This window comes from Xenopus laevis, chromosome 5L (assembly GCF_017654675.1).
Source record: "Xenopus laevis strain J_2021 chromosome 5L, Xenopus_laevis_v10.1, whole genome shotgun sequence".
Taxonomy (NCBI): domain Eukaryota; kingdom Metazoa; phylum Chordata; class Amphibia; order Anura; family Pipidae; genus Xenopus; species Xenopus laevis.
In genome coordinates this window covers 139,143,761-139,163,766 of record NC_054379.1, presented here as the reverse complement: position 1 = coordinate 139,163,766, position 20,006 = coordinate 139,143,761, and the positions used below count along the sequence as shown (strand labels likewise).

Genomic DNA, 20,006 nt, shown 5'->3' with positions numbered 1-20,006 from the left:
CACACATGCTCAGTCTCTATGGTTCCCGCACTGGCTGGAGGAATTAGTCTTGTGTTCCATGGGCCCTGGAACAGAGGAGGGTTCCAGTACAGGAGACTTAAGTGCAAGGGTAGTACTGTTATAGTCACTCTATGAGTGAAAGACAGGCTCAGGGGTTGGTTAGTAGAGCAGCCAGAGGCTCCAACAAGGAGAGATCAGGAGGGTTAGTACTATGTGGTGACAAGGCTGCCAGGATAGAGGCTCAAGTGATTAGGTTCAGGAATATAGAGATCCTTGGAGCTTGGGACTACTGTGGGATTCTGGTAAAGTGCTGCAAACTGAAACCTAAGCACGGATCCTGTCTTAAGAGGTTTTATAATTTGTAAATTAAATTTCTTCCACTATATCTTGTTTCTTATATTATCTATATTTTACTCCTTTAATAAACATTTTTAAATGTCTCTGCCCACTTCTGATGATGTCACTTCCAGTTGCACTTCCAATTTAATTGTCATCATCGAGTTACTGTTAAGGCAGTTGCTGCTCGGGTAAAAATGCAGATCGCAAGAAATCTCAAAAATTGGTTCCATGCAGGCCTCTACGTGAGACTACCTAATGTGGGACACTATTACCATACCTCAATACCATGCCACAGTAGAATTATTGCATGGTCCTATCATACTGTGGGTGGAACTGAAACAGCAGGCTCCTTGTACTATATCTACCCCGTATAGAAAAAAAATCATGGGTGAATACTGCACAATGACCACCCTCTACTGCTGCATTCCATAAAAATCTGGGACAAACTTAAGGCAATGTACGCCTTGACAAAGCACTCTTCCCCAATAATGTCCCTCATTAATAACCCAAAGTGAAAGTTAAACAATCTTATCCTACGGACCATATACAATTGGTCCATAGCACAACATTATAGTAGAAACAGTGAACCTTTTGGTTAACAAAAGATTTTATATCTCTTCATCAAAAAAGTTTGATCAAAACAGATTCTACACTCCCTCTCCCTGCACAACAGTGCCTCATCTTCTGTAAGCCTCAAGAAATACACAGACACTGTTAGTACATTAACAAATGGAAAAATAAGCTCCTATTGAGGATGTAACTGATATTAATTGAAAATGTAACTAATAAGTAACTGAGAATGCAATAAACTGTACATGAGTCAAATTAGATACAATACCTTTTATCAAGGAACTCTGTAAAGGTGTCCCTTAATGCCCTTATTATTTGCTTTCTGTATTGAGAAACTTGTAATTCCAATATAGGCAATTAATAACATTCCTGGATTGACCCCTGGGGAAAAAAGTGACAATTATTACTATGTACTTATTTGGTAATGATTTCAGGATAACTCAAAAAATTATTATGGCTAAAAAAAAGTGACCATTATTACTATGTACTTATTTGGTAATGATTTCAGGATAACTAAAAATTTTTTTTATTGTTTTTATTTGTTTAATAAATAAATAGAATTTACAATATATTTTTCTTGTTTACCATATAAATGAAAACTGCTCATGATATTTAGGATAATTAACAGTTCAGTTTTCACAGCTAGCTTACTGAAGAGGAACAAGAGAAAGAAAAAGAACACAGAAGAGCAGAAACAAATTAAAAAGGACCAAAACTGTTGTGAACAATACAACACAACAAATCAACTGTAATTGTATCCATGGGTCTGTATATTTTTAGCACCAATTACGCAGATTGATTGTGGATCAAGGTAATCTAAGAATTGTCAGGCATGTTGGATGATACATTATTCCAGAGTTAGTCAGCAGTCAAACCCCTGTATTGGATCCAGGGATCCCATATTTTTTTAAAGATATCTAATTTTCCCTTAGCTATACTAGTGAGTCTCTCCATCACCAGGTAATTGTGAAGTCTAGTTTGTGAAGATGTTTTCCAGACCTTCCCTATGGACTGCTTTTCTGCTAAAATAATATAGCTGATCTTAAATATTTATTCATACCAACCACTCCATGAAGTAAAGCTTCAGTTAGGGATTTCTTGACTATTAAACTAGTAACACTTGTAAAATGTTGTATTTCATATATTGAACTTACTGCACCTGCCTAGGTGTTCAGCATCACTATAATAATATTCCTATAATAGTAATGATCCAGGTCTTCAAAGTTGTGCACCAGAACTTGCCACCTTAGATTTTGTTAGGCCATTTTATGAGATGTTTTACAGGCAAAAAATTGATGTGCCTAATTATGATTATATCTTAGTTAGGATCAAGTACATGGTACTGGTACATTATTACAAAAAAAGAAACATTTTTAAAATTTGAATCATTTGTTTAAAACTGGGTCTATGGGAGATGGCATTCCTGTAATTCTCTGCTTTTTAGATAACAGGTTTCCAGAAAACAGATCTCATTCCTGTACAATTAAACAAAATTGCTTTCCCAAATATCTGGATTGTCTAAAGGATCAGTGGGATAACTGGGTTGTTGAAAAAAAATCACACACACAAAGTTCAATTACTTGAAAGTATTAACGATAGTCCCCATAGGCTTCCTAACAATTTCCTGATCTAAGGAATATCCTTCGATCGATGGATTAAAATCCTTCGAATCGTTCGATTCGAAGGATTTAATCGAATGATTATTCCTTCGATCGTTCGATCGTAGGAATATCGGTAAATCCTTTGACTTTGATATTCGAAGTCGAAGGATTTTACTTCGACCCTAGGTAAATGTGCCCCTTATTCTGCAGTTCTCCAATTTGAAATTTCAACAAGTTGCTGGAGCCCCTCTTTTTTATTTATTTATTTTTAATAATTGTTTTTGTTATTTTCCAAACATGGACAACATTTCCTGGATGTAACATACATCCAACTGAAGGTTTATAGTAGTTAATGTTACATGTATTGAATAATAAAAAAGTAAGTAAAATAAAATAAAATGAACATTTAAACAGGGTTAAATTCCGAGTTTAACTGTCTGGTTTCTCAAGTTATATTTAATTTACCTTAAGTAAGCAGCCAAAAGTCTATTGGTACAGTGACTCCTGGGGGGTGTTCTCGTAATCGTTGCAGCATGTATAAGTGTATCTTTGGTATACTGATTCTATTCTTGCAATAATTTGTTACCCCTCAAAATTTCTGAATCATACCATGTTGTATTATGAAAGGTATAGGCTGTTAGGTGTCAAAGTGGTTGTGGGAGACTATTGACGTACGTGGTCCATATGGAGAAAATTTTTTTGGTTTCTTGTTCTTGTTTTGTCGTGGCTTCCAGCCAGTCCATATGAAATATGTGATGTGATTTTTGTTTAGTAAGTGTAAGTGATGGGGCTTCTATTGAGAGCCATTGGTGAAGTATTGCCTTGCAGGACGCTGCTGCCAATCTTTCTGCCAGATGTTTTTCCCCTATCTTGAGTTGAGTAAGATGTTACAATACTGAACAGTGTTCAATCTATATTTGCTTGAATCAGTTTATTCACTATCTGCATCCAATAAGAGGTTACTTCCAGCCAGAATGTTTGTATTTTTGGACACCCCCACAGCATATATAGGATGTCTGCTTTTGGGGCCGAGCATCGAATATCTTTTGAAACATTGTGGAAGAGTTGTAGGGCCATTTCTTGATACCTGCTTGTAATCATTTCATAATGTGTATGTGGGATTTTAAAATATCTGTTATAGGTATTTGTGGTGTAATACTGTAGATGTCCATTTAAATGGGGGAGTTTTTGCTGTGTCTATATTTATATTTGTTCGTGTTATGTTATATATTTGTGCGGTTCTACGTTGTGTAGTTTTATCTTCCATAGGTTGTCTACATCGTTATTGACTCCTACAGTATGTCCTTTAAATTGTTGTATTTCTTGCAAAATGTAATATTTGCATATAGAGGAAGGTGTGTGGGCTTGTGAAAGGAAACTTTTCCTTTAGTTCTGCTAGTGAGAGTTATTCAAGATGTCTTTTGGTAAGGTTTTCCTATGCTGTATAGCCCTTTTTCTTGCCAGATACGTAAAATTGGGGGAATCCCCTATTTCCTAGCCATGTTAAATATGGTAAGTGTTGTAAAGAAAGGTGATGTTTAAATCTAAAGGACTGACAAGTTTTGTAAGTGACAGGAATTAAAGAATTGTCTTTTAGTGATTGAAGGATATTTGATGGTGGTGAATGAAGAATAAAGTTAAGGGTAAGATCTCCTAGATGGTATTGATCTAGATCTATGGTTGTGAACCAGTTTCTATTAACTAACCATTCCCTTGCATTTTGTAGTAGTGCTGCATCTTTATACGTATTCCTTAAAGTGGCAGGTTGACTCCTCCTAATGTTTTTGGTTGTTTTGTATCTGTAGGTGTAATGCGATAAACATGAAAAAATCGAGTGAAAATCCGAATCGTGCATTTTTTCCGGGCTCTTTAATGAAAAGCCTGAATTTTTGCCCGAAAAGTCTGAAATAGTCAGATTTTTGGACTTATTCCGGTGCAGACCACAGAAACCTCCAAATTGGATAGGGACCTCTCCCATTGACTTATATACAACCTCAGTAGGTCTGAGATGCCTGCATTTTGGATTCTGACTTTATCCAACCTCGGGGTATAATGAATCACGAAAAATTAAATTTTTTTCCCCACTAAAAAGTTTGATAATTTTTAACACACTAAGATGGCACACAGGGACAACATCAGGGGGGCCACTGTTTTACTGGGCCTAAAGGGGGCACTGGCTGTGCCCCCCCTTTACATCACCAAAGCCTTGCTAAGTCCCAAACCGCCGAAGTCCGTAAGAGCCGAAGTCCAGATGAGCCGAAGTCCAAAAGAGTGGAAGTCCAGAAGAGTTCCCAAAGAGCTGAAGTCCAGAAGAGCCGAAAGCCCCCAAAAGAACAAAAGCCACGAAAGGAGCTGAAGTTGAAGTCCCGAAGCTACGAAAGGAGCCGAAGTTGAAGTCCTGAAGTAGCGAGAGGAGTCGAAGTTGAAGTCCTGAAGCAACAAGTTCAGAACACCAATGTGTTTTTTTTTTTAAATTTTATTAAACCCCTAGCCACCAATGTATTATTTAAATACTCTATAGGCCCCTGCCACCAATGTTTTTTTTAAAAATATTCTCTGCGGCCCCAATGTTTCTTTTTAACCTGTATGGGGGGGGGGCATTGCCAATGTTTTTTTTAAAAAAAAAAACACCAAGGATTATTAAAATACTTTTATGGGGGGCCTGGCACAGATGTTTTCTTTAACTTATACAGGGGCCCTTTTTACTTTATTTATTTTAAATTTATATGGGGAGCCCTGGTGCCACCGTTTTTTTTTTACTTATAAGGGGGCCCTCACCATCAATGGCTTTTTATAATTTGTCTTTGGGGGTTTACCATTTTTAACGCTGATGTCTATGTGGTCTTTTAACTGTGGTGTGGCTTGGGTGGGTCCAGAAAATTTTGTTGTACGGGGCCCCGTGATTTTGAATGTCGGCCGTGATGGCATATAATGTGATTCGTCCAATATTCTTTTTGCTGCTGTAGGTATCTTTATTCATTTCCTGAAACAAATTATTTATGGTAACAGAACACAATTCACATGTTTTGCACTTTTTAAATTATACTTGCCATGTCTTTGGCCTTTTACTCACAAAAAGGGAAATTAAGTGGACTAACTAGATCTCTCCACTTTCAAACACAATTTTTCATCCAGTTTTATGCACTAGGCATAAGCAAACATATTCACCCAGTACAGTTTCACAGCAAACTTTGCAGTTTTGCCTGCAGCAAATTTTTTTTGTGAGTCTGCATTACAATTACTCATGCTGTCTGTTTTGTCTGAAAAAAAAGCTCCCAGCATACAGCATTTCTGCCCCTTGCCTTCAACATTTGCTAATTCTTTGCACTCTGAAGAGGCAGTTGCGTTCACTACAATACATGATTTATAAAATAAAAAAAGTAAAGAGGCTTTGGTTAGCTAGATTTTGAGAATTTCTGGCCTGAGCAACTGGCATAGTGGAAAGGTGTTTCCCCAATGTAGGGTAATGTAAATGCTAATACAGAGCTAAAAACACCTTGTAATTTCACCTTCCCATTGACTCCAATGCATTCTGGTAACATTTTGTGGTTTTGGGAAATTTTCCGTGAAGTAAAACACCCTGAGTTTGGACATTACTACTGAGTATGCCTGATGTTGAAGCAATTACAAGCATTTCAAAAAATATTCAAAAGGTCCAAAGGTGCCAACTTGCGGCATAAAGTTGTATTTTAGGTGGGTGATTCTGTTTGGCGTTTCATCCTTTGGGTACTGACACAAAGGAAGACTTGTCATCCATATTTAAACCTGTGCTACCATTGGTGACAAATCTCAGTAAAGTTGTTTTCCAAAGTTGCCTCACAAGGAAGTTCTTTTAAGGGGCACTGCTGGCACTTATCAGAATGGGGCCCATCTCTGGTAGATAACTGTCAGTTGCATGTCTAGTAAACAATAGCCTGCTAGAGAATCTAACAGAAATAAGCCAATAATTTTCAACCCAGTAAAATACAATAAGTAAATAGTAATTTTCTCTAGAAAGGTTGTCCCAAATGTAAACCCTCATGTTGGCAATTTAAAAGAGTAGGTGACATGAATGAAATCTAAGTTCTATGAATGAGAGTTCTACTGGCACAGGGTATGGGAGGCTATTCCCATGTCTTTCTGGCAAACAAAATGTAAAAAAAGATTAAGTATACCTTTGGAAAGTAGAAAGTGGTAAATAATCTAAAATTGGGCAAATGTAGAACAATAGCTTAGACTTTTGGAAGGTCAGTGAATATCTGGAAGATGCAGTGTTGGTGTAGCATCTATTACATCCTGCTCCCACCTTTGCTGTTACCCATGTCACTGTCTTTATGTATGACCATGGACTCATTAAGTCATAGCTGCTTGTTTGTGTTCTGACATTTTGTGCAAAGACATCCATGCAATATGCATTTTAGCCAGTTTGCCAAATCTTTGCTACAGATGCTGCTGTGTTGGTGCCAAATGATCTGCTGAAATGCATTTCTTGATGGCCTTCCTTGGTCAAGGTACCTTCTTTTTATTAAAAACTCAAGACTGTCAAAACTTGTGTTTCTTCTCTGAGATGTTTTGTCCGATAAGTACTATATGTATAGTTGATCTTATTAGTTATCCAAAATCAATTGTCAGCCATGACTATTTCCCTGTCCTGAGCTCTGATTGTTTCTAGACTTTGCTTTCTTCTGTTTATAAGGCACTCTAGGAGTTGGCCTGTGTCTTTATGGGAAAAATGCCATATCTATAAAATGTATTTAGGGAAAACCAGAATGGGTACATTGCCCCAGCTTTCTCAACAACCCCATAGTCACGGAGCTTGATGTATTTCATCTGCTTGGAAAAAACTTGAGCTAGGCACTACATCAAAAATGTAAGTATTATATTTTTCTTTTATTTAATTTTTAAGTAAGTCAGCATGGACAACATATCAGGAAGCCACTGCTCTCTTACTCTTACTTTCTTACTGAGCACAGCACAGTGGCTGGACTACAGAGGTAAAGAACACTCAGGCTATACAGATAAACAGAAGGAGTGATGAGAATAGAGCTGTCTATGAAAACCCACCTTCTAGACCCCCCACCATACTGTTTTGCTTAGGCTAGATCTGACGATCTGAAACTGTTGTCCATCAAATTCCTAAGAATTGAATATTGTTTCTTTTGTCAAATGCTTGGAGAACTCATATAACCATGCTGATGTTCCCTCAGCTGGACACTATCTAAGTCTATTATTCTCAGAATGTTTTGGGCATTTTAAGAACTGCAATGTAGTTCAGAAAACTTATTAAAACACTCAAACTACTAACATCGTATAGATTTACACAGCAACTGTCGAACAAGTTCTAGCGCCAAGGCTTGTCAATTAATTGTAATAAAATTCTAATCGGGCTGTTTCTGGGGCTTCAGCACATTGTTATCAAAATAATAACAAAAAAACACTGTTGAGAATGCTTGAACACCAACTTGTACTATTACCCTAAGCTTATTAAACTCAGTTGCGTATGCCTTAAATTCCGTAAGGCTCTGGGAAACAAAAATTAAGAAATAACATATAAACTGATAAATGCACAACAAGGATCGGTTTTGCTCAGTTAATGGAAAATCACTCCATCAAGCTCCCAGCAAACGTTTCCGGGCAACCCCTTCTTCGAGTTCCCCCAAAACATCTGCTGGGATTATTTGGAAATATTGGGATTTATGTATACTGTATATTACCTTCATAAGCAGCAGAGTTACCAAATACATAAAAATACCACATCAGCTCCACACATGGATTAAAGTTTTCTTATTAAATGGAATGCTTAAAAGTCTACCGATGCCAAACAATTGATACATTTATAGGTTACATCTGCTTGCCCGGAAACCGCCAATAAGATATCTCTTGACAGCAACATCCGTTTTGCTTAGTAATACTGACAAAAAAATGTTCTTTTCAAAATATTAATCTATATCAAAAGTTACCTATAAGTTGAATGTTTTTCGCTGATAGTTCTATTTTTGTAAGTAATAGTCACTTAAAGTTCCTAAACCTGACTGTTTTGCCAACCTGACTGTCCCTTCTTAACTTGTCAGCTAACAGACTACTGCTGCACAAATATGGCAGCAACCTCATAGAGGAACAGAGTCGTAAGAAAGGTAATGTAAAAGCATCAGGCAAATACTTTTATGGCAAAATTATAAATAGCATTGAAATGTTATGATAGATAATAAAAAAGGTTCATTTCTTATGTCAGAATCTCTTTAAGACAGATGTCATCTTAGGTGTTACGATTGGTATCCCAAACCCAGAACAAACCCCAAGTTCCCGTGTGTCTTCCGCCTATAACAGCCACCTTTCACTTCGAGAGGAGCCCTCTGTACTCAGGTGCAGCAAGGTCATATCGTGAGGGAACCAGGGAAAGAATCCTGGGCAGGAAAGGGAACAGCATGTTGTACAGGAACGGAGAAAAAAGAAGTGTAGTCGGAGTCATTGGCCAGGTCAAAAGACCAAACTGGCAGAGCACTACAATATCAGGAGACAGGCGTGTAGTCGGGGTCACAGGCCAAGTCAAAACACTAAACTGGCAGAGCAGTACAATAACAGGAGGACTGTAATGCGCTCCGGGAGACCGGCGCGCATTCCTACCTTTAGACACGCTAGTCCCCGGGTCCCTATTTGGAGACGCGCATGCGCGTCTATGTGCATTAACTATGCTCCATGACGTCGGCGGACGTGCTGACATCACGCAAGGGGCCAGATTTTAAATTTAAAGGCGCCATTCACTGGAAATGGTTGCCCAAGCTGGTTTTCAGTTTTACTGTGTGAGACAAGCCTTTTCTGTTTTGGACCTTATGTTGTTTGACCTTTTTGCCTGTTATTTGACCAACGCATCTTGCTGCCTGCCTTTTGAGCTTTTTGCCTGTTATTGGACCAACGCATCTTGCTGCCTGCCTTTTTCACCTTTTGCCTGTTCGACTCATCTCTGCCAGATCCTTGTACCTTTCTATGAATACCTTGAGCGTGTTTAGGATCTTCGCCAGTTCCGCAGCAGAAAGTCCGGGGCCCCAAAAGGGCGTCGGTGAAAACCAGAATACGGTGAGGCTCTCCGACTGCACCTAAAAGTTATTCAGTCTGTACTTGGGCTCCTATAGTTACTGAGCGTAACAGTTAGCTTGGGCCAACATGGAGCCCTCTCAGACTACGGCTACCGCTTTCCTCAAAATGGTGCTTGAGACTCTTCTTAAATGTCTGGAAAACCAGGAGCCACAACAACAGCATATTTCTCAGACTCTTCAAGCACTTTTCTTCTCATCTGGAACGCGCTTCAGGGTGTTCAAGGAGGGTCTGCTCCCCCTCATCCAATGCCTCATCCAGTTTGAACTCTGTCCTCAGCGGATCCTAAGGTGGCCTATATTATAGCCTTGCTACAAGGTAAAGCTCTCGCTTGGGCTTCTCCTTTATGGGAACGTGATGATCCTATTGTCCACAACTCTTCGTTTTTTATCAAAACGTTCAGAGATTGAAATTAAATGAAAATTTCACAGGGTACTATGACCGCTGCAGAATATGCTATTGATTTCCTTACTATGGCAGCCGAGGTCATCAGGAATAATGACGCCTTGGTCGCAGCTTTTTGGCAAGGGCTCAACGTAGATCTTAAAGATGAATTAGCCCCTAGGGACTTGCCTACTAAATTTGACGATCTGGTGGCTATCATAATTTGGGTGGAGACTCGTATGAAGGAAAGGAGGTTCACTATGCCCTCTACATTTTCCTCTGAGACCCCTTTAACTTCTGTCTCTCCAGCTGAAGAACCTATGCAACTAGGGGTCACCCATCTGTCCCCCATGAAAAAGACTCGCATATGAAATTCCAGTCTTTGTTTATACTGTGGTCAAAAAGGTCATCTCCTCAAGACTTGCCCTGTGAGATCCAAGCGTCAGGGAAATGCTCCTGCCTTGGTTAGAGTGGGGAGTCTCCCCTAAGCAATAAACTCCTACTCCCAGACAATCAACCCTCAAGAATCTTTGTCCCTGCTTCTATATCCTGTTTGGATAAAGTATTTCCCTGCCAAGTGCTTCTGGACTGGTCAAAGTGAAATTCGTATGCACTCCCTGGCCTTTCCGTGATGCAATTATCTGGTGCTCAGTCCTCTAGGGAGACAGCACTCCCCTGGATCCACAGGAAACAAGCAAATGAGGAACCGGCACACAGAGATGAATGCAAAAGGGGATAGAGTTTATTGTGTCAAACTGTGCTTGTGTGCTTGTTTGACACAATAAACTCATAGGGGTCTATCCACTTTTGCATTCATCTCTGTGTGCCGGTTCCTCATTTGCTTGTTTCAAATGCTTCTGGACTCCAGGGCAGCTGGCAACTTCCTTGACACATCTATGGCCAGAAAATATGCCATTCCTTCTACCCCTCTCGATACACCCCTTTTCGCTTAAGCTGTTCATGGCAGACCTGTATCCCCTGAACTTTTGACATCTGCCACGGTGCCACTTAAATTACATGTGGGATGGTTGCACTCTGAAGAAATTTATTTTCTCATAATTGATTGCCCTGCAACTCCAGTAATTTTGGGACTTCCTTGGTTAAGACAACATAACCCATCCATTGACTGGAGGACTGGCCAGCTCGTTGCCTGGGGTTCTTCATGTCGCTCCTTCTGTCTGCATATCTCTCATAAATCCCTGTGTATTTCATCCATCACTCCTAATTCCACTCTTCTTCCGGAATGCTACTCAGAATTTTTTGATGTCTTTAAGGAAAAGAATGCTGATATTCTTCCTCCACATAGACATTATGACTGCCCTATTGATCTTATTCCTGGTACCATTCCCCCTAGAGGAAGGAGGTATCTGTTATTCACTCCTGAGACTCTAGACATGCAAGAATATATTCAGGAAAACCTTTCCAAAGGATTCATCACGAAATCCTCATCTCCTGCGGGTGCCGGATTCTTTTTTGTACAGAAAAAAGATGGCGGGCTTAGGCCTTGTATTGACTACCAGGGTCTGAAAAAAATCACTGTTAAAAACCGTTACCCTCTCCCGTTACTTGCTAAACTTTTCAACAGATTAAGGGGTGCAAAAATCTTTTCCAAGCCAGATCTCCGAGATGCTAATAACCTGATTTGCATTCGTCACGGAGACCAATGGAAAACAGCGTTTAATACTTGTGCTGGTCACTATGAGTACCTCGTCATGCCCTTTGGGCTATGTAACGCTCCTGCATTCTTTAAGGACTTCATTAACGACATGTGCCGTGACCTGTTATTATCCTGTGTTGTGGTTTACCTTGAGGACATCCTGGTGTTCTCCTCTTCTCTTCCTGAGCATATTTCCCAAGAAAAATGGTATTACAACTTCTCAGGGAAAACAATCTCTATGCAAAATTAGAGAAATGTGAATTCCATAAGTCTAAGATTTACTTCTTGGGGTACATCATTTCTGCATCCGGATTTAAGATGCACCCCACTAAAGTATCTGCAGTAACCGAATGGCCTGTCCCAATTGGGTTGAAAGCCATCCAACATTTTTTCGGCTTTGCTAATTTTTATCGAAAATTCATTAAGGGGTTTTCCCAAATTGTGGCCCCTATTGTTGCCCTCACTCGCAAAGACTCAAAATGTTCCTGGTCTCCGGAGGCTCCAGAAGCTCTTGAATCCTTGAAAACAGCCTTTGCATCTGGTCCTGTGCTGATTCATGCAGACACTTTCGTCCATTCACCCTGGAGGTGGATGCCTCTGATTGTGGGGTAGGTGCTATTTTATCTCAACGCATCTTCAGGGCCACCTCCAGCCCTGTGCTTTTTTCTCCTGGAAGCTCTCCCCTGCCGAGAGAAATTATGATGTTGGCAATCGGGAATTACTGGGAAAAAGGCTTTAGAAGAATGGCAGAAGAATGGCGCCATCTCTTGGAAGGGACTATGGATCCCATTACCATCCTCACTGACCACAAAAACCTGGAATACATTGCATCAGCCAAAAGATTAACTCCACAGCAAGCAAGATGGGCATTGTTTTTCTCCAGGTTCAATTTTATCATCTCCTATAGGCCTGGATCTAAGAATATGAAGGCTGATGCTCTGTCCAGATCCGTGTCTTTCGAAGAAATCTTCTCGTTCCACCCTGTCCCATTATTTCCCCTGAACGAGTGGTGGCTCCAGTATCCTTGGATCAACCTACTTCTGAAACATCCATGGCATGTCCTCCCGGCAAGACATTCGTTTCTAAGTATTCCGTACCCCAGGTCCTCTCATGGGGACATTCCTCTAAGATTGCAGGTCATCCAGGAATAAAAAAATAATTGGACCTCATTTCCAGATATTTCTGGTGGCCATCTCTCACTCAAGATGTTTCACAGTTTGTCTCTGCTTGTTCCACCTGTGCCCAGCAAAAGACTCCTCGTTCACTTCCTTGTGGCCTCCTGTATACTCTACCAATACCAAGCCAACCCTGGTCCGATCTTTCCATGGTCTTTATTGTGGATCTACCTAAATCTGCAGGCTACTCCGCTATTCTGGTGGTCGTTGATCGTTTCTCTAAGATGGCCCATTTCATTCCTTTAGTGGGTATCCCATCTGCTGCCTCTCTTGCAAAAGTGTTCATCAAGGAAATTTTCTGACTCCATGGTTTTCCTACCTCCATTGTTTCTGATAGAGGGGTGCAATTTGTTTCCCGTTTTTGGAAGTTACTGGGAATTAGCCTGAACTTTTCTTCAGCATACCATCCTCAAAGCAACGGTCAGACGGAGAGAACCAATCAGACCTTGGAACAGTTCCTTCGTTGTTTCATTTCTCTAAATCAAGACAATTGGTCCGAACTCCTTCCTTGGGCGGAGTTTGCCCATAATAATCTCAAACATGAAGCTTTGGGCTGCTCTCCGTTCTTCTGCACGTTTGGTAAGAATCCTCTTGCTCTTCCACCTTCTGTACTCAGTGCAGAGGTTTCCGCAGCTGAAGTTGCGATACGGGACTTTAAATCCATTTGGTCATCTGCTCATCAGGCTCTTGTTAAATCCTCGGTCCACCAAAAGAAGTCAACTGATAGACCTCGCAAACCTGCTCCCTGTTTCAATATCGGTGATTCTGTATGGCTATCCACAAAGAACATTAAGCTTTGTGTTCCTTCTCCTAAACTCGGCCCTCATTTTATTGGTCCATTCAAGATTAAAAAAAATAGTTAACCCGGTATGTGTCAAGCTTGAGTTGCCTCCTAGCATGAAGATTTCCAATTCCTTCCATGTCTCCCTTCTCAAGCCTGTGATCAACAACGCCTTTTCTTCCAATTGTCCTTCCCCTTCTCCAATCTTAGTTGATGGGCATCAAGAATTTGAAGTTCAGGAGAGCATTGACTCTCGCAGATTTAGAAATAACATTCAATACCTCATTCATTGGAAGGGATTTGGTCCTGAGGAGAGGTGTTGGGTCGCTGCCAAAGACACTCATGCTCCTAGACTAGTTAAATTGTTTCATAAAAAATTTCCTGAAAAGCTTTGGGAGCCCCCAGTGGGTGCTCCTGAGAGGTGGGTACTGTAATGTGCTCTGGGAGACCCGCGCGCATTCCTACCTTTAGACGAACTGGTCCCCGGGTCACTAGTTGGAGACGCGTATGTGCATTAACGATGCGCTGTGACGTCGGAGGATGTGCTGACGTCACGCAAGGCGCCAAATTTGAAATTTAAAGTCGCCTTTCACTGAAAATGGTTGCCCAAGGTGGTTTTCAGTTTTACTGTGTCAGCCAAGCCTTTTCTGTTTTGGACCTTTTGTTGTTTGACCTTTTTGCCTGTTATTTGACCAATGCATCTTGCTGCCTGCCTTTTGACCTTTTTGCTTGTTATTGGACCAACGCATCCTGCATTTTGACCTTTTGCCTGTTCGACTCATATCTGCCAGATCCTTGTACCTTTCTCTGAATACCTTGGACGTGTTTAGGATTTTCTCCGGTACCGCAGCAGAAAGTCCAGGGCCCCAAAAGGGCATTGGTGAAAACCGGAATACGGTGAGGCTCTCTGACTGCACCTAAAAGGTATTCAGTCTGTACTTGGGCTCCTATGCTTACTGAGCGTAACAAGGACGAAAGCGTAGGCGAGGTCACAGGCAGGGTCAGAAGACCAAAATCATAGAGATGAGACAGGATCCGAAAGAATGGTCAAAGTACAGGCAGAGGTCAGGACAGGCAGCAAACAAGACTTGGTCAGTCAAGGTCAAGAAGAACTTAGAAGTACACAGAATCGCACCCAGGAACTAAAGAATAGACCTTCGTTGGGCAACAAACAGAGGGCAAAGAGCCCTTTAAATATTCAAAATCCTCGCCACTCTATGATGTCACATTCGGCACTTTCTGGATATAACCGAATAGAGCTGAGCGGCGCAAACTCAGATTCTCCAGATTCCGGAGAACGGCGCTGAAGAGAGCGGACACGGCAGGCATCCCTGCTGAGGGTGCGAAGGGCTCCCCATCGCACCCCCGCTAGACTGCCAGGGTGAGTTAGGGCAATTGAACACAATTGAACATTTTAAAGCTTGTTGAGCAGAGGGCAAAACTGACAAAATAGAAGGGTGATTTGAGTGTTTTGTACCCAACAGAAGTGTGTAGAAGAATCTGAATGGTAACTTACATTTGCTAATCACCATTTCACAACAATAACAAAGATATCATACTTAGCTGATCTACTGTACAGATGTGGGTCCAACAATCTGACTGGAACTTGAGCCGATGCCTTCTATGCAACTAAGAAGTTCATTTATATCATTTCTATTAGTGCAGTGTAACAGTACATATATATATATTTAAATGCATATAAAGTTATTCAGTTTTTGGTGTTACTGGCCCTTTAAAAAGGATTGAATTGATAGATTGATGGCCATAAAACAAATCACATATGGAAGATGTGCTATATTATTCCCACTCATAAGGTGAGATGGCAAAGCATTCCTGGGAAACTTTAATTTTTGAACAGAAGATAGGCAGAAGGGGATGCAGGTATTGGCACTGGCCTTGCATTTATTGTTAAACTTTAATTTTTGCCAGTTGTGAAAAGTAATTTTCCAAATAAAAAAATAAACAAAAATATATTCCCTTTATTTTAAAAAGAAATTATTGTCGTATTTGACTCCCAGCATCCCAGCTTTAAAGAAAGCTATATATCTTTCAACTAAAAAATATGTTGGATGCTTTTTAGTTTGTGTTGCCTTTTTTCACACAATTGTACCTCGTAATTCTGCTTGTGCTTATAGAAGAATACAGTAAAATTAGATTTTATCATTGAGTTAAGTTAGGCCTTGAACGTGCCAGCATAGAAAAACATAAACATAAATACACAAGTATTAGGAGTGTCTCTGTCAGCAAAACATCAAATACAAGCTCAAATGTTGGGAAATTATTCTGTTATAGTATCCTGTGAAAACTAAAGGTATGAAACATACACACAGAGACAAAATGACAGAAAGGCCTTTTCTAGCATGATTTCAGGCACAACTTCATTCCAGTAGCATAAACTTGCAGCCATTTTGTGGCTGGTGTGGTTGAATCAAAATGGCTACAGCTGCATATTGCTTCCTCAATTTCTCGCACAACACATATAATAAAATAATTCTAGTCAGCAAAAACGATCACACAGCTTTTCTGCTACCCTTATCAGTGAAGACTCTGTGATTCGCCATATCTCTACTTCCCTTTTAGATAAAATGAGAATACATTTTACATGTAAACAAAAATCAGGTGGGAACACAGTCTGTCTCAGATTGCAAACACCGCCTGATCACGGAATGTGGGATTACAGTGCTTCAAAAACCGGCGTCACTTACCGTGTGCTAGCTAAGCGACCATTTTGTGGCAACTGTACAAAAATCAAAATGGCCGCAGTTACATTTTAGCACAATACATATAACAAAGGAATGCTAGTAAGCAAAAAAGATAATATGGTGTTTGTATTATCATTACCAGTCTGAGCCATATTACATCCTCAGAGAAAATGCTAATATTGTTTAAATGTAAAGGTTAGGAATAAAACAAGAAATAGCGTAATACTGCCTTACAGGCCTATGTCTCATACTAACTACTATAGATTTCCATTTAATTAAAATAGTTATACATTTGCTGTAAACTGAAATTATCAGATCTTAGTAAAGACAACTAAAATGAACCCTTTCATCACCAGTTAGGCCGAATCTAGCCACAGCACTCAGCTGAGGCAGAAAACGGGTTAATCTATCTAGTCAGGACATTTACTGGAAAAAGCACTATGCTTCATGAATATAAATCAGTCAATACTAGAACAAATACACATACACAACGAATAAATAAAACAGACGTCAAAATAGGCGAGGATATGCAGCACACAGCTTTGTCTGCCCACAGATATAAACACTAAATCAGCTCTTGTTCCCAAGGAAGAGAAAAAATGAAAAGGGGGAAAAAAGCTCTTTCCGAAAAGCATTTGCTACTTGCCTGATGAAAATTATTCTAGAAATAAAATTTTCTTCCTCTGGTGTTAAAACCATTTAGCAGAAATTTCCGGTTGCCACAGAAACAAGGCAAGGGCCCAGTCGAGAGAGATCACCGTCAGCCTTAAAGGAGCTGTGCTACAGACACAGAGCTAGACATGAGACGTTTTAGAAAAAAAACACCCTGTTCTGTCCGGAATCATAATGTCACTGTTCCAACTTGCATGAAACCCTCTCAAACGTTAACTCTTTGGCTACTGAAGCGGCCTGACATGCCCTTCATTTTATTTGGGAGGAAATCTAACTTGCAAGGCATTACTTGAAACCTTTACTAGTTACTTTTTAAAAAAATTCTACTTCAGATCATGTAATATTTCAGTTTCTGCCCTGACTCTTTTGAAAGCAGTGATGCCCTCAACCGCCAAAGCTCGTGGCCATTGGATGATATTAGCGGATAAGCCTCCTGTAGCCCCACAGGGACAAAGAAACATAAGGGTTATTTTCAAGGCCTCGCTGTACTTCTCTCTGCCTGTGAACTGTGAAAGAATAATTCACGTTTGTGTTGCTCTCTAGGACAGAAATAATTGTTTTATAATTTTCTTATATTTTAAATAGAAACACCAGAAAAATAACATTCCTAATTTATTATTAGTATATATTATATATTTAAACTTGTATCCAAGCCTTATTCTATGTATAAGAGCAGTGAACAGTTAATATGAGTATAATATGCCATCCGCCATACTGTGCAATAGTCCTTTCATACTGAGATGCACCTATACTGGTGATTTAACCAAATGACCAGTTACGCTGGTTTATATAAAAAAAACAAACCATATATTATATATGTAACTGTATATGTTTATATGAATTTAAAGCAAGATGATGCTCATCTCATCTGCTGCCGAATACAGGTTGATCAATAAAAATCTCTTATTCTGTAACTTGGTGCCTCACGTATGCTTTGTTCTCATCGTAAACTAATTCCCCTGTGCATTATATTAGCTGTTTTTACAATAGATGGCAATGCATGTACTCAGCGTTTTTTAATATAAATTGCAGGGATAACAACATGCACGTCAACCTACCTGTACGAATCATTAAAGAAGTGTTAACTTAGAATATACATTCAATCCTCCTGTATGTTGCGCAGTTGGAGGTAAAAATAAACCATTAAATTCGGTCCTCGCTTCATGGTTCTGAGAAGCTGTCGTTGGTAAAATCAGCTGAAAAGAAGCTCGGATGGACGGTATGCATGAGAAATGGATTTTCCATCAGGGAACGGATTGTGGCAGCAATAATAATCCACATCCGGGTTTTCTCCATTATGCAGCCCACAGATCTGCAGCTTTTTTTGTGTAAAGGGTCGCAGACTGACCACTGCAAAGGGCCACTTCTCACATCCCCTGGAGGTCCAACCTTTTCCTCACGACTTCCGCAAGCCAGCCAAGCTACAGAGCTACGCAAGAGTTAAAAATAGATTTTTTTTCCGTTCCTCCTACCTGCATGGCTAGTATATTAGTTTTCAAGCTCTTTAATTTGATATTCACATTAATTAACAATACAGCATACATTATTTAACTGGGTAAATATAACATGAGATTAAAAAGCAAGATTAATACCATCTGGTAGCAATATGCTTTCGATGACTTTATAGGGCTGTTTTTTTTTTTTTTTTGCATGAGACGTCGATCATAATACATGCTGTAAAATCATGATGCAATGTTTAGTTACTGAGGTGCACCATGTAATGTCAGGCAGGGTATTTACATACTGACAGCAGAACAGAATGCAGAGAAGAAAGCATGAATCCTCTCAGCCATTTCAGGCTTGCAAAAGATGCATCCTGCAGCACTGCTAATAAAAGCAGGAAGGGCAGAGCCAGCTCTCATTAAACGCACTATGGAAAGAACACAGTTGAAAAATTCCGACCGCCTTAGATCGCTCAGAAGGAAAAAAACAAGTAGTGCAAAATGAAAGAGGTACTTTAATGGATGTGCACTACACGGTGCATGCCAAGATTCTCAAAGGTAACAGCGCTGCTTCATGTAACCATATGTGAAACCTTCCTGAGCTGCTGTGCGATACACAGACATTGAAAGATGTCATCCTTCTCGCTTCTGGGAAATCTGCTGTTCTTCTGTAAGGCATGATCCCCTTCTTAGTCAGGGATGAAATCACTCAAAAGCTTTCGAGTGCCCCTCTCTCCTATTTCTTCTGATACGACATCATTTTTTTAAAAAATTTAATTGCAATAGCCTTTCTACATTTCACAAGCCACCAGAGCAGGGATCTTGTCATCTGACCGGCTAATTGTATTTAGGCAACACCCTACTTACCACAAGCTCTGCAAGTGCTAAATATACCAGCGTTACAGCTGCTCAGTCGCACAGGAAAATACGTACTAAAGAATTGTTATTTCCTCTAGTGATAGAATGTGAATACTTCAGCACTGGATTCTGCAGAGTTATGCAGTAATCCAGCACAGTTATATGTTGCATAAGCTGAGCATTCTGACCTACATAACACCAAGTCATACACAAGCCCCAAACTGTACTCGCTTTTGGGAAATGGGGAGCTTTAACTCTCTGCCTGCCTGCCACAGTGTACGGCACTTGAACACGTCTCATCACCAGTGTAAACAAGGAAGAGGAATTCCTTTCATGCAGTGCAGGGGAAACTGTTCTCATATCTCTGAACTAAAACTATAAGCATGTGCACTTTCCTGGGAGACAACTATCCACAGAGTGGCTAGTGCTGTGGCTTTGGGCTGCAATAGAGCTGAGAAACTTTTGGGGTCAGCTGGGTCTGGAAATTTTGCTTTCTAACAGACTAAGGAAGAAAGGAAATAAAACCTTCCACCCATCCCTAGTGTGTTAAGATCCCTTCTTAAGAAGAACATGAAAACCTTCCACCCATCCCTAGTGTGTTACTATCCCTTCTTATGAAGAACATGAAAACCTTCCACCCATCCCTGATGTAAGATGCCTTCTTAAGAAGAACATAATTTGCTTAAATTATACAACTATTTAGGACACCAAGGCACCTATTTATCATGCTGTGTAAAACATTTGGGAATTCGAT

The 20,006-nt window shown here is 40.0% G+C and overlaps 1 protein-coding gene across 2 annotated transcripts in view; it reads right to left on the bottom strand.

Moving 5' to 3' along the window:
* Positions 1–19,556, bottom strand: part of zbtb38.L (zinc finger and BTB domain containing 38 L homeolog) — a 29,514-nt gene extending 9,958 nt beyond the window's left edge. The window contains exons 1-2 of one of the 2 annotated variants that reach the window (XM_041563483.1): positions 19,262–19,556; positions 1,178–1,290 (exon numbers count right to left, since the gene is read on the bottom strand). The gene's annotated coding sequence lies outside the window, so the exon portion shown is untranslated. The other variant, XM_018263949.2, reaches the window with a different exon arrangement.
* Between the last annotated feature and the right edge of the window lie 450 nt (positions 19,557–20,006).